Source organism: Macaca mulatta, chromosome 5, assembly GCF_049350105.2.
Source record: "Macaca mulatta isolate MMU2019108-1 chromosome 5, T2T-MMU8v2.0, whole genome shotgun sequence".
Lineage (NCBI taxonomy): Eukaryota > Metazoa > Chordata > Mammalia > Primates > Cercopithecidae > Macaca > Macaca mulatta.
The window spans coordinates 171,869,033-171,879,693 of record NC_133410.1 but is presented as its reverse complement, the minus strand read 5'-3'; the positions used below and the strand labels follow the sequence as shown (position 1 = coordinate 171,879,693).

Here is a 10,661-nt window from a genome sequence, read left to right as displayed (position 1 = left end):
TCAGAACAAAGATGCCTATGCCACCAAAAGGCATCAGTAGAGACAGAAAGCTTACACACGGCAAGCTACTGAAATTAGGTTTCATACGGGAACCTTGATTCACTAATGAATTTCTAAACATTTTTTCAGTGACACTTTTTGAAATGAAAATAACCTGTTTCATTTTATTAAACTCCAGGCTGGGTGTGGTGGCTCACACCTGTAATCTCAGCACTTTGGGAGGCTGAGGTGGACAGATCACTTGAGGTCAGGAGTTTGAGACCAGCCTGGCCAACATGTTGAAACTCCATCTCTACTAAAAATAAAAAAATCAGCTGGGCAATGAGGGACACACCTGTAATCCCAGCTACTCAGGAGGCTGAGGCAGGAGAATTGCTTAAACCTGGGAGGCGGAGGTTGCAGGGAGCTGAGATCATCCCACTGCACTCCAGTCTGAGTGACAGAGCAAGACTCTGCCTCAAAAACAAACAAACAAACAAAACAAAACAAAACAAAACCAAAACACCTCCAGTTAACAGGACTATCCTTTACCCAGGTAATATGGCTAACTGAGGTATTACTATATCATTTTGATCCTAGAATTTAAAATAAACCTAAGAAGACTTTATAAAGAAAGAATAAAAAAAAATTCTTAAATACTTTCAAAAAATAAACCTAAGCCAGTCACATGTTGCCAATGTCTGGATTGTTCCTAGAGAGAGAGTCAGGGGTAGATTAAAGGCTGTAGAAGCTAGTTCATGAATACAAAGTCCTCACCTAATTATTCCACAGGCAATTTCAGGTGGCTTCATTAGTTAGTGGGACAAAGAGTGGGCAAGGACGAGAGGATTTTCTTCTAATCTCTGTCTTGGAACACCCCTGGATTTCACTGGGTCTGTAGGAAAATTTCCAAAACTTAACTATAATAATCTTTCTCATTTTAAAGAAAAAGAAGTGGCAATTACAGTAACAATGAATGCCAAATTTGCTTTGATTCTTTTTCCAGGCCATCTGCTCTTCTCTTTGTGCTTGTATTGTAGCGTCTGTTGAGATCATTGAACAAGATAAGTGAGAATAAGCAAAATAGACTCTGCTTCACTGAATCCTAAATTGCTCAAATATATATTCTTGTTTAAGAAGTCATCTTCAAATTTAAAACTAAAATACATGTAGAAAATTCAAGTAATTTTGTGATACATACTGTATTGATTTGGGTAAAAGCTAAGCTGCTGTAACAGAAACCAAAAGAAAAAGAAAAAACTAAAACACCCATACAACAGTATTGGATTTTTAAAATGTAGTTTATTTCTCTATTGTGTAATAGCCAGAAGTGGTTGTCATTTCAAAAATTGAAACAACACTGAAAAAATATTTAGAAATGTATTCGTGAATCAAGAGTTCTCATATAAAACCTAATTCCAGTGACCCTTTCCCTAAACCTGCCTGGAGTCATGTAAGGGTCTATAATAGCCACAAGTGAGTTGCCTAGAGCCAAATATGAGGCTCTGCCATCAGCACATTTTGCTTGGTTTTTGTTTGTAGTCTGCCAGATAAAAGAAGCCAGAGCCAGATCTGATGAAGACGATGGAATATCACTCAGAAATTCTGACTTTGTGCTGCATGGAGAAACAGGATGAAATTTTGAGTTGTCTCTACTGGTGGGAAAGGGAGAGTGTGTTGTATACATAGAAAAAAATGGTGCGTGTGTGTGTGGAATTCGGGAGAAGAGAGAAGTCAGAGGGGCAGATGGAGGCTTCCTGCTTCCAGTATTTCTTCTCTCCTTCTTACTTTTAGTAACAGAAGGGAACATGTACACCTTCACTCCCCGCAGGCTACATACTATTCTCCTAGGCACTTTTCTAGTGATGTGAGCCCATGTGGACTAAATTCAAGCTGATGAAGTATGAAAGAATCTGAAGTATGCAGTTTCCTGGTCATCTCTTTATGGATGCTTACTCTGCACTCTCTGCTTTCTGATGCCTGAAAAACACTGACAGTGGAAGAAACCATAGGATGAAGAAAGAAGACCACTCACAGGCCTGGAATGCTCACCACTGAAGTGTTTATTTGTTTAACGACCCTGTGAAAGTTTGAAAACATGGAATCAAAAGGTGAAGTCCATGTAGTCTATGTCTTCTTTTTTCAAAAGCTGTGTGACTTCTTATACAACGGAGGATAGCAGAGTGATGCTATGTGACTTTCATAGCTTGGCCAGAAGAGGCCTTGTGACTTCTACTTGGTTTTCTCAGAATGCTCATCCCCAAGATGCTCCCCACTGGAACTCAGCTGCCCTGTTGTGTTATGTCCAAGGCCACATAAAGATGCTTGGTTGACAATTCCAACTGAACCAAGCCTCTGTCCTCTCAGACTGTACAACTATGTCAGTAGAGAAACCTCCAGGTTGCCCCACAACATTTGACTCACCCTCAGACATACAAGCTTTCTCAACTGAGGCCACAGAGATCTTGAAACAAGGTAAGTCATCCCCTCTGTCTCCCACCTGAATTCCTGACCCATAGTATCTGTGACATAAGAAAATGTTTTAAGCATTTTAAGGTATTCATAGTAAAACAATGTAGCCTGTAACCTAACTAATGCAAATGCCATAAAAATTAAATAATTATTAATTATATATAATAATATAATATAATAATAATATATACTATATAATTTTAATAATTATAATAATAATTAAATAATTAATTTGTCATACTAAAACAAGACTATTTTAAGGGTCCCAAACAATCTTGAATGTTACTCGATGTCTCAGATAGCAACTATTTACCTGTAACTAAGCAACTAGTAAATAGGGCAATTCTGTCAAAAATTGTTCAGAACTCTGGAGGAAAAGAAAGACTGATCTGAAATTTGAATCTATGATACTTTACCAAGAGAATCTGTCTAGCTTGCTGGGCTGATATCATTCAAACTTGTGTCTTCCTTCCTTCCCCATATAATTTGCTGCTCAGAGGTCTGAAGGTGGATTATGTCTAAGTGTAGCTTATGGTGTATACATACATAATAAAGTTGTGATTGAAAACTTTCCTTTTAACCTTTGTCTCTGGGCTGCTACATAGCTCTACAGCATTTAAATAATTAACTGCTTGCCTCTCAATTTGCCTTTAAGTCTCTGTATATACATGGACAATTGCTAGCACTTGTGGTGATTGGGTCTACAGTAACTATATGTTCTAATTCCATAACTTTAAAAGCCTTTTTTAGAAGAAAAAAATCTCTCATCTTTATTAGTTTTCCGTCCTTATTATAATTAAGATGGAGACAAATGCTGTGACAATTGTATAGCAATTTAATCTACACCTGCCTATGTAGAGATAGATGTAAATAGATATTATGCTACATTCCTGGGGCATAGGCCACTATGCTTGAGAGAAAGAGAAAGCGGTTGTGATCAGTGAAACTATCCTCCAAAAGTATGAGATGAAAATGTCAATTTAGGGACTTGGCATGTATACCACTTACCCTTTCTGAGCCTCACTTTCCTCTCCAACAAAAGGAGATAATTTAATGTCCACTGCATCTCTCCCAGGATGGTTATCAAGAATAAATTACACAATGTGAACGGTTCAGAGCTACTCTTATAAAAGACCCCTTGCAGTCTTATTACACAGCCAACTGGAGACTAACTAAGGGAACTGAACACACATCCCCCAAATTACATGTAGGCAAAATGAGTCCCAAAATGTAAACATTCCTGTACCCTCTCTTTTGTCTTTATATAGATGAAGTCCTAGTAAGTGATAGACTGAGGATGAAAATCCAATGGCCATACCTTCCCATATTTGGAGACATGGTGAAAAGTCAAAATTAGCTTGAATTCTGTTAACTTCCTCTCTTCTCCATTTCCTTCTGTTTTGTTGATTCTTTTTTTTTTTCTTCTAATGCTACAGATGAAATTCCAACAGGTCAGGTTTATTTCATCAGTTTATATAAACTATCTAAATCATATGAAAACCTTTCCTTAAAATAAATACTCTTTTGTTCGCACTCTTGAAAATGCTGGGACAACCCAATGAGTGTCTATCATGTGTGGGGAAAGCTCTCTCAGTGCAGAGGGAGGCCATAGGCAAGGACACAAGAGACAGGAGAGTGGCTCCTCCTGGGTCTGCCACTCACTAATGACTCAGACTCACTCTCTGAAGCCCATGTCCCTCATCTGTAAATGATCGGTTGTACTGAACTATTTCCAGTGTCTTTCATTTCTAAGATTTTGCAATCATATTTATTTAAAGAATAGTAGTTAAGAGTGTGGGTTCTTGAGCCCATTGCCTGGGCTTAAATCCCAGTTCTCCCACTTACCATCTGTGTAACCTTGGGTGAATGACTTAACTTTATATTTCTCCACCATCTCATCTGAAAAAGAAATGTACAAATGATTGTCTCTACCTCATAAGGTAATATGAATATTAAATGAGGCAATACATATGTAATGATTAGGATGGTGCCTGGCACTTAAAGGGCTCAATAGGCATTTAATTACATTGCACGTAAAACAGCTATCCTTTATTGCCTACTCATTAGGTGCCAGGCATGTGCTAATCTCTGCATTCTCATTTCTTTCATTCTTCGTAATAACTATTTGAAGTTGATTTTGATTTTCTTGATAAGGAAAATAAGGTTCAGAGAGCTCAAAATCCCCAAATCACAAAAACTAGTAAATTGTGGAGCAACATTTCCACCATAGATTTGTCTGACATCAAACCATTGTCTTTAAAATTTGCATAGCCATAAAATATGGATTATTGAAAATTCTAAGAAATGGCTAGACATAATGTACTCTAATCTTCAGAATTATAGGACTATTTGAAGACAGTACACCTTGAACTCCTGAGTTTGTTGTCATTATTATGTTCACCTGTTTTTTTAGTGTCTCTTTTTGGCAAGCTTTCTATTCCTCATAGTCTGGTCATTTGTTTTGTTTTTACTTCCATTTCTCTAAAACAATCTCAATCCTATACCCAATACTCTCTTTCAGCATTTTCCCCAGACACATACAGGCGAAGTACATGGTTTGTGTGTCCTTATAGTAACCAGGCAGTCCAGATGTCAGTAATTTCCAAGTTAAATTTTTATCTGCCAGCAGGGTAATTTCTTTACTGTTCTCTTTTGCTAACCTGGAGAAGGGAGATAAACAGGAAAACAAAGTGATCCTGAGTCAGCGGAAAGGGAAAGAAGAAAAGGGACGGACTGGGACCAAACCAGGGGATGTCTGGGATGGGGAAGGTGGGGAGGTGACACTAAAACGTTGAAGTCCAGCCTGTGACTCAGACACCTAAAGCCTGGTGAAGAAGTTGGACATGGAATAGAAGGCAGTGACCCCCAGGAGCGCAAGGAGAAGAGCTGTTTGTGGAAGAGTTCCTGAAGAGTGAGCTGCTGTCAGTGAGTGAGCGGATGATGAACATTTTCTCAGTGTGGCCCTTCTGAATTAGTCAGAGTTACAAAGACATATCAAGGCTTTTGCAGTAAGGGCAACACTTTAAGTGTCCTCACAGAAGCTTATCAGATGCTTAAGGACTTACAATTAATAACCATAAAATTAAGTTCTATTTCCTGAGTATACATAGGCTGAGAGAGAGGACAGTTGGCTCGGTTTTGGGAAATGAAGCAAAGAGGTACAGTCATTGAATGTGGCTAATAAGAATCTTGTCTAGAGTCATAAAAGCGACATGAAGCAGGCAAATGGATCTGGCTTCATTTGCAAAACCAAATACGAATTAGGCCAGCTAGGCTGGCCTTGACAAAATGGTTGAGGCAGACAAAACATGACTTTGGAACCCCACGGTACACTTCCAGCTCTTTTTCTCCCTTGCCTGGCGAGCAAGCTACCCTCCAGACCGCTCTTCTCTCACCACCCTTCTCTCCTATTGACAGCTAGTTGCCCAGAAAACCCCCTCTGAGCGTCAGCTGGAGCGTGGTTATGCCTTCCTCTTTCCTCTGGAGGTGCTCACATTTCAGCAGTGGCTCCTAAGCAAGGAGTCACGGGGGCTTTAAGACGTGGGTGTCTAATGGTGGGTTTTCAGGGAGTGGTGGAGGAGTTATCAGGGAGTGACAGGCTTTTCTGCCCCCCTTAGAGCTCAGCACATGGGGAACGACTTACTTTGTTGTCTTTATTAGGCAGCCTGCATGCCAACTGTTCTTTGGAGCAGGGGCGCCCGGTTGGAATCCCTTCAGCCTTCAATACTGGCTCCTAAAATGGGGACTTTTAAAATCTATTGTAAGTGATAACAATCAAATTCTCTCTCTTTCTTTCTGTTTCTCTCATTTATTTATTTTCAATGGAAAGGTTGTGACAGAAATGTTGAGGAAAAAAAAAATATGTGCTCACAGAGCCCTGCAGCAACAGTATCAGTGTCGTTTCAAACTGGACAGATCACTAGGGTTACAAAACAACTCATCGTTGTTAGTAACCTTAGACTTGGTCACTCTTTCCCCCAAATGTTTAACCTCCCTTCACCTAGTTTCAGGGTAAAGCAAAATAATTTTAGGATGAGGTGAAAAGTGGATCCTGTAAAGGTTTATCTAAAGCATTGTCTCAGTCCTCTCGAAAGTTAGCTTACATCTTTGGCCAACTGCTTTCCACATTTCTTTCTCCCCACACCAGGATGTATATTTAAAATAACATTTATTTACAAAACTGTATCTTAGCAACAGTGGCACAGCACAAGAGTGTGTTATCTAAAGCAAACCAATTCTGGTCATAAACTACATAAGCAAAGCAGCCAAATGTGATTGGTAGGGCTTTCCTGAGATACCGTGAGCCAGAGGTGTCACATAAGATTAAAGCCATATTTTTCAGATGTGAGATGATTCATCATTCATGTTTAACTCAAGGGATGGGCAACATGTTTATTCATAATTATTGAAGCATAAAATTTTAGAACTGAAAGGGATATTGGAGGCTCCCTAGTCTAGTCCTGTGATATTATAAGGGAGTTAAAAAAAAAAAAAAAGTAAAATAAAAGAAAGGATAACTTGCTACCTCAGAACAACAACAGGTGTTTAGTGGCAGAGCTAGTGTGAGAAATCAGGTTTCTTGACTTTAGTCCAGTTACTCTAGTAATTTGTGCATGAGAACACCGGTCTAATCTTTATTCCACATGGACCTATTTAAATTCCCACATAAAATGAATGCATTGTTCTCTGAATGCATTGTTTCAACATGTGTGAATATAAATTTGACAAAGCTTTTATTTTTGTACAAGAGATAGATGATATTTTCAATTTGCATAACTCACAACCTACTAATACTACCTTTGCAGAGATCATTGAAACTGAGAATTACACATTAGACCAAAATCTAAGTGACTGTCTGTGATCTATGACAAATCTATTTTTTGTGTATGTCCAAATTAAGGGAGACTCATCTAGTTTAGCGAGGTGTTGTTAAAAGTGCTGCTTTTGGAGTCAGACAGCATCAGTTTGAATCCCAGCTCCAGTTTCTAACTACTAATGCTTCCTTGGGATAGTACTGGCATCTCTCATGCCGGTACTTTCAACTAAAAAATTAAGATATATTTATATGTACAGGGCTATGGGATAATTAAACGAGGTAATTTATGTAAAATGCTTTAACAGTTCCTGGCAAAGAGCTCTTACGTACACGTTAACTCTTTTCATTTGTAATAGTAAGTAAGTCATTGAGAGAACACCAAGGGTAAGTTCTAACCATATCTTTCTTCTTTTGGTCTGAGAACCTATATTCAAATTTCAAACATCAAGCTCTGCTATGAAGGACACTCCAGTGGCTGTCTCACAAATCATGGCATCCACTAATACTTTGTATTTTCTAATTTGGGTCACATCCTAGATCTGGTCAGCCTGTAACATTTGCATTGTTTATAAAGCCTCCATTTGAGTAGCATAAATATTTTTAAAGCATCTTTACCCTTAATACGTATCTACTTAGAAAGAAGGTGCAAATGAAAGCCAAATAAGTTTGACAACAGCTCTTAAGAAACAGAACTCATCAGTGAAGGAGGCAAAGCAGGAATCCAGGTCTCCTTCATCCCAGACCGTGGGTTTTACAAAAAAACTGTTCTTTCCAATCAAAACAAGTGTTTCCAATTTCCTTCTTTTCCTCACCCCAAATGATCTTGCAGAGTGTTGTGCTTCTGGTTAGAATGCCTCAACATCCCACAATTGCTGTTTCCTTAAGGTACGAACAGACTATCTTTTTGTGTGTTTGTTTGCTTGTTTGTTTGTTTTTGTTTTGCGCCCAGGCTGGAGTGCAGTGGAGCGATCTCGGCTCACTGCAAGCTCCGCCTCCCATATTCATGCCATTCTCCTGCCTCAGTCTCTTGAGTAGCTGGAATTGCAGGCGCCGGCCACCACGCCCAGCTAATTTTTGAACAAAGACTATCTTAAAAAATGTCACCCAGCATTTTTGCTAAAAATGATTTTCTGAACCTCATCCTAGACCTACTGAATGAGAATTTTTCAGAATTGGGCATTTTAACAAGCTTTAGTTCATTCTTATACCCACTAAAGAGATACACCAGCCAGCAGGTTAAAGTCCCATTGCTTAGCTTCAAATACAAGGCCCTCCACATTTGGATACATCTTCATACTTATCCGAGTTGCAATTCCCACCATTGATCTTCAGCAAATTCAGTAGGTCTGACCTTACCGATGTTTACATTCCTCAGTCCTTTGCACTCATTCTTCTGTCTGGAAAATCTCTCATTCTCCACCCATCTCCACCTACTCATTAAACTGTAATCTTTCGTGAAACTAGATTAGGCTGCTCCTACTTTTCCCAGGCTTTCCTCTATCTCTAGAAGCAAAATTGATTACATCTGCAACTTCTCCTAGGAGCATATATATTTATCAGTCTGTTTGCACCCTGTGCCCTCAGTTTTCAGATACAAGGGAACCAATAAACATTTGAAGAAAGAATAATAAGATGCATAGGAATGTGATAGCTGTCACGATGGTACTTCTGCAAATCACTTAGTTGTAATCACATACAGATTACTTGACTATGGAGCGCCATCATTTCCAGATGACACCATTGTTGCCAAAATATAAAACTATTATCTATAATATTCATGGTGATATGCATTAGAAATGCATTTTCAAAACAAATAAGAACCTTCCTTTTAGTCAATATCTGCACCAATTGGAACAATATCAAAAGTTCTTCTTTCTTCTTATTCTCTCGCTGTCTTTTCAAAAATGTCTTTCTGGGTCAGTACTGCTTCCAAGGATTAGAGACTTACTTCCAACATGAACAATCAGCTTTCGTGGTTTTACTAACATTATACACTGATGAGAAGATTTGGAAATGCTGTCTTTTATCACAGTCTTCCTTTTTTTTTTTTTTCTTTTGTTCGTAACAGAGCAGATAATTGTTTGCTGACCAGTTTTATTTGAGTTTTCAATTCAGTTCCTCAGGAATTTGATATCGATGTTGTAGTTGCTGTGCTTTTTAGGAGACTGTCTAGGAAATTCCACTGCAGATGAGCTGTGGAAAGGTGTTTTAGCAGAGACTGGTGCTGGAGCAAGAAAAGGAAGAGGCAACAGAACTAAAAAGAAGAGAAGAAAGGATTTGAACAGGGGTCAGATCATTAGTGAAAGGCCTTATGGTTTCTGTGGCCTGGTCTGAATGTCCCTCTTATTAAAAATGGAGCAGTACAGAGCATTGCCCAAAAAAGTAAGGAAGAACAGAAGGAGGAGGCCAACATGACCCAGCAGAGAGAAGAATGGGACTGGAAGAGGAAGATGAAGATTAAATGAGAGCAAGGATGCAGTGGAAACTTGTGGGAAGGCATCCGTCTTAGCCCCCCGACCCTGGTCCCAACACAGAAAAATATGATAATTATGATGCCAGGATACTTGAGGCAGGAAATGTTTTCAATAGGACAGCAAAAGAGGGAAGAAAGAGATTGGTAGGTGTCCTGGATGCTGTGGGGAATGGACAAGGAGCTTCAAGTTTTGCTGTTGGGAAAGCCACTAAACGGAAAGATGCTTTCAGAAAAGCAAAGAATAGAGCAATTCACTATTTGCGTTATATAGAACGATATGAAGACCATACAGTATTCCATGATATTTCATTAAGATTTAAAAGGAGACGTATCAAGATGAAGAAACAACCCAGATGTTATGATGTCTGCTGCCACAGGGCCATCATCACCATATGCCAGCTCGCTGGCATCAAAGACATGTATGCCAAGGTCTCTGGGTCCATCAGTATGCTCCCCCTCACCTGGGGCCTCTTCCATGGGTTCTTAGGAAACCCATCAACAGCTGGTAGGTAAGAAGGGCTTCCACATTGTGGAATTCCCAGAGGAATGTGGCCCTCTGCCTATCATGGTTGCCTTCCCAGGGGGACCTTGAAAAAGGAACCAGGTGATGAGGTTCCACATATAAAACTGGACTTGGAAGAAGTGAATGCTCTACAGGGAATGTAGCAGCTCTGTGCGGTCGGGTTTCTAGAGAGCCGCCATGTAACCTCTCTGGCCTTGTGCAGCCAGTGCCTGGTGTTACCCAGCACCTAGGAGAGACTCAGCCCCTCACACCCCAGAATGTCACCTAGTTTTTTGTTTGTTTGAGTAAAGTTTAACCTCTAAACTGTTTATAAATAAATAATTATGGCTTTAAAGAAATCAATCCTTTATTTTACTACCACATAATGGTTGCTAAAACAATTTATTACCAACACGCCT

General features: G+C 39.3%; 1 pseudogene; it reads left to right on the top strand.

Annotated features, from left to right (window-relative positions):
• The first annotated feature begins 2,357 nt into the window (after nucleotides 1-2,357).
• Nucleotides 2,358-10,406, top strand: LOC100430909 (small ribosomal subunit protein uS5m pseudogene; annotated as a pseudogene).
• The last annotated feature ends 255 nt before the right edge of the window (nucleotides 10,407-10,661 follow it).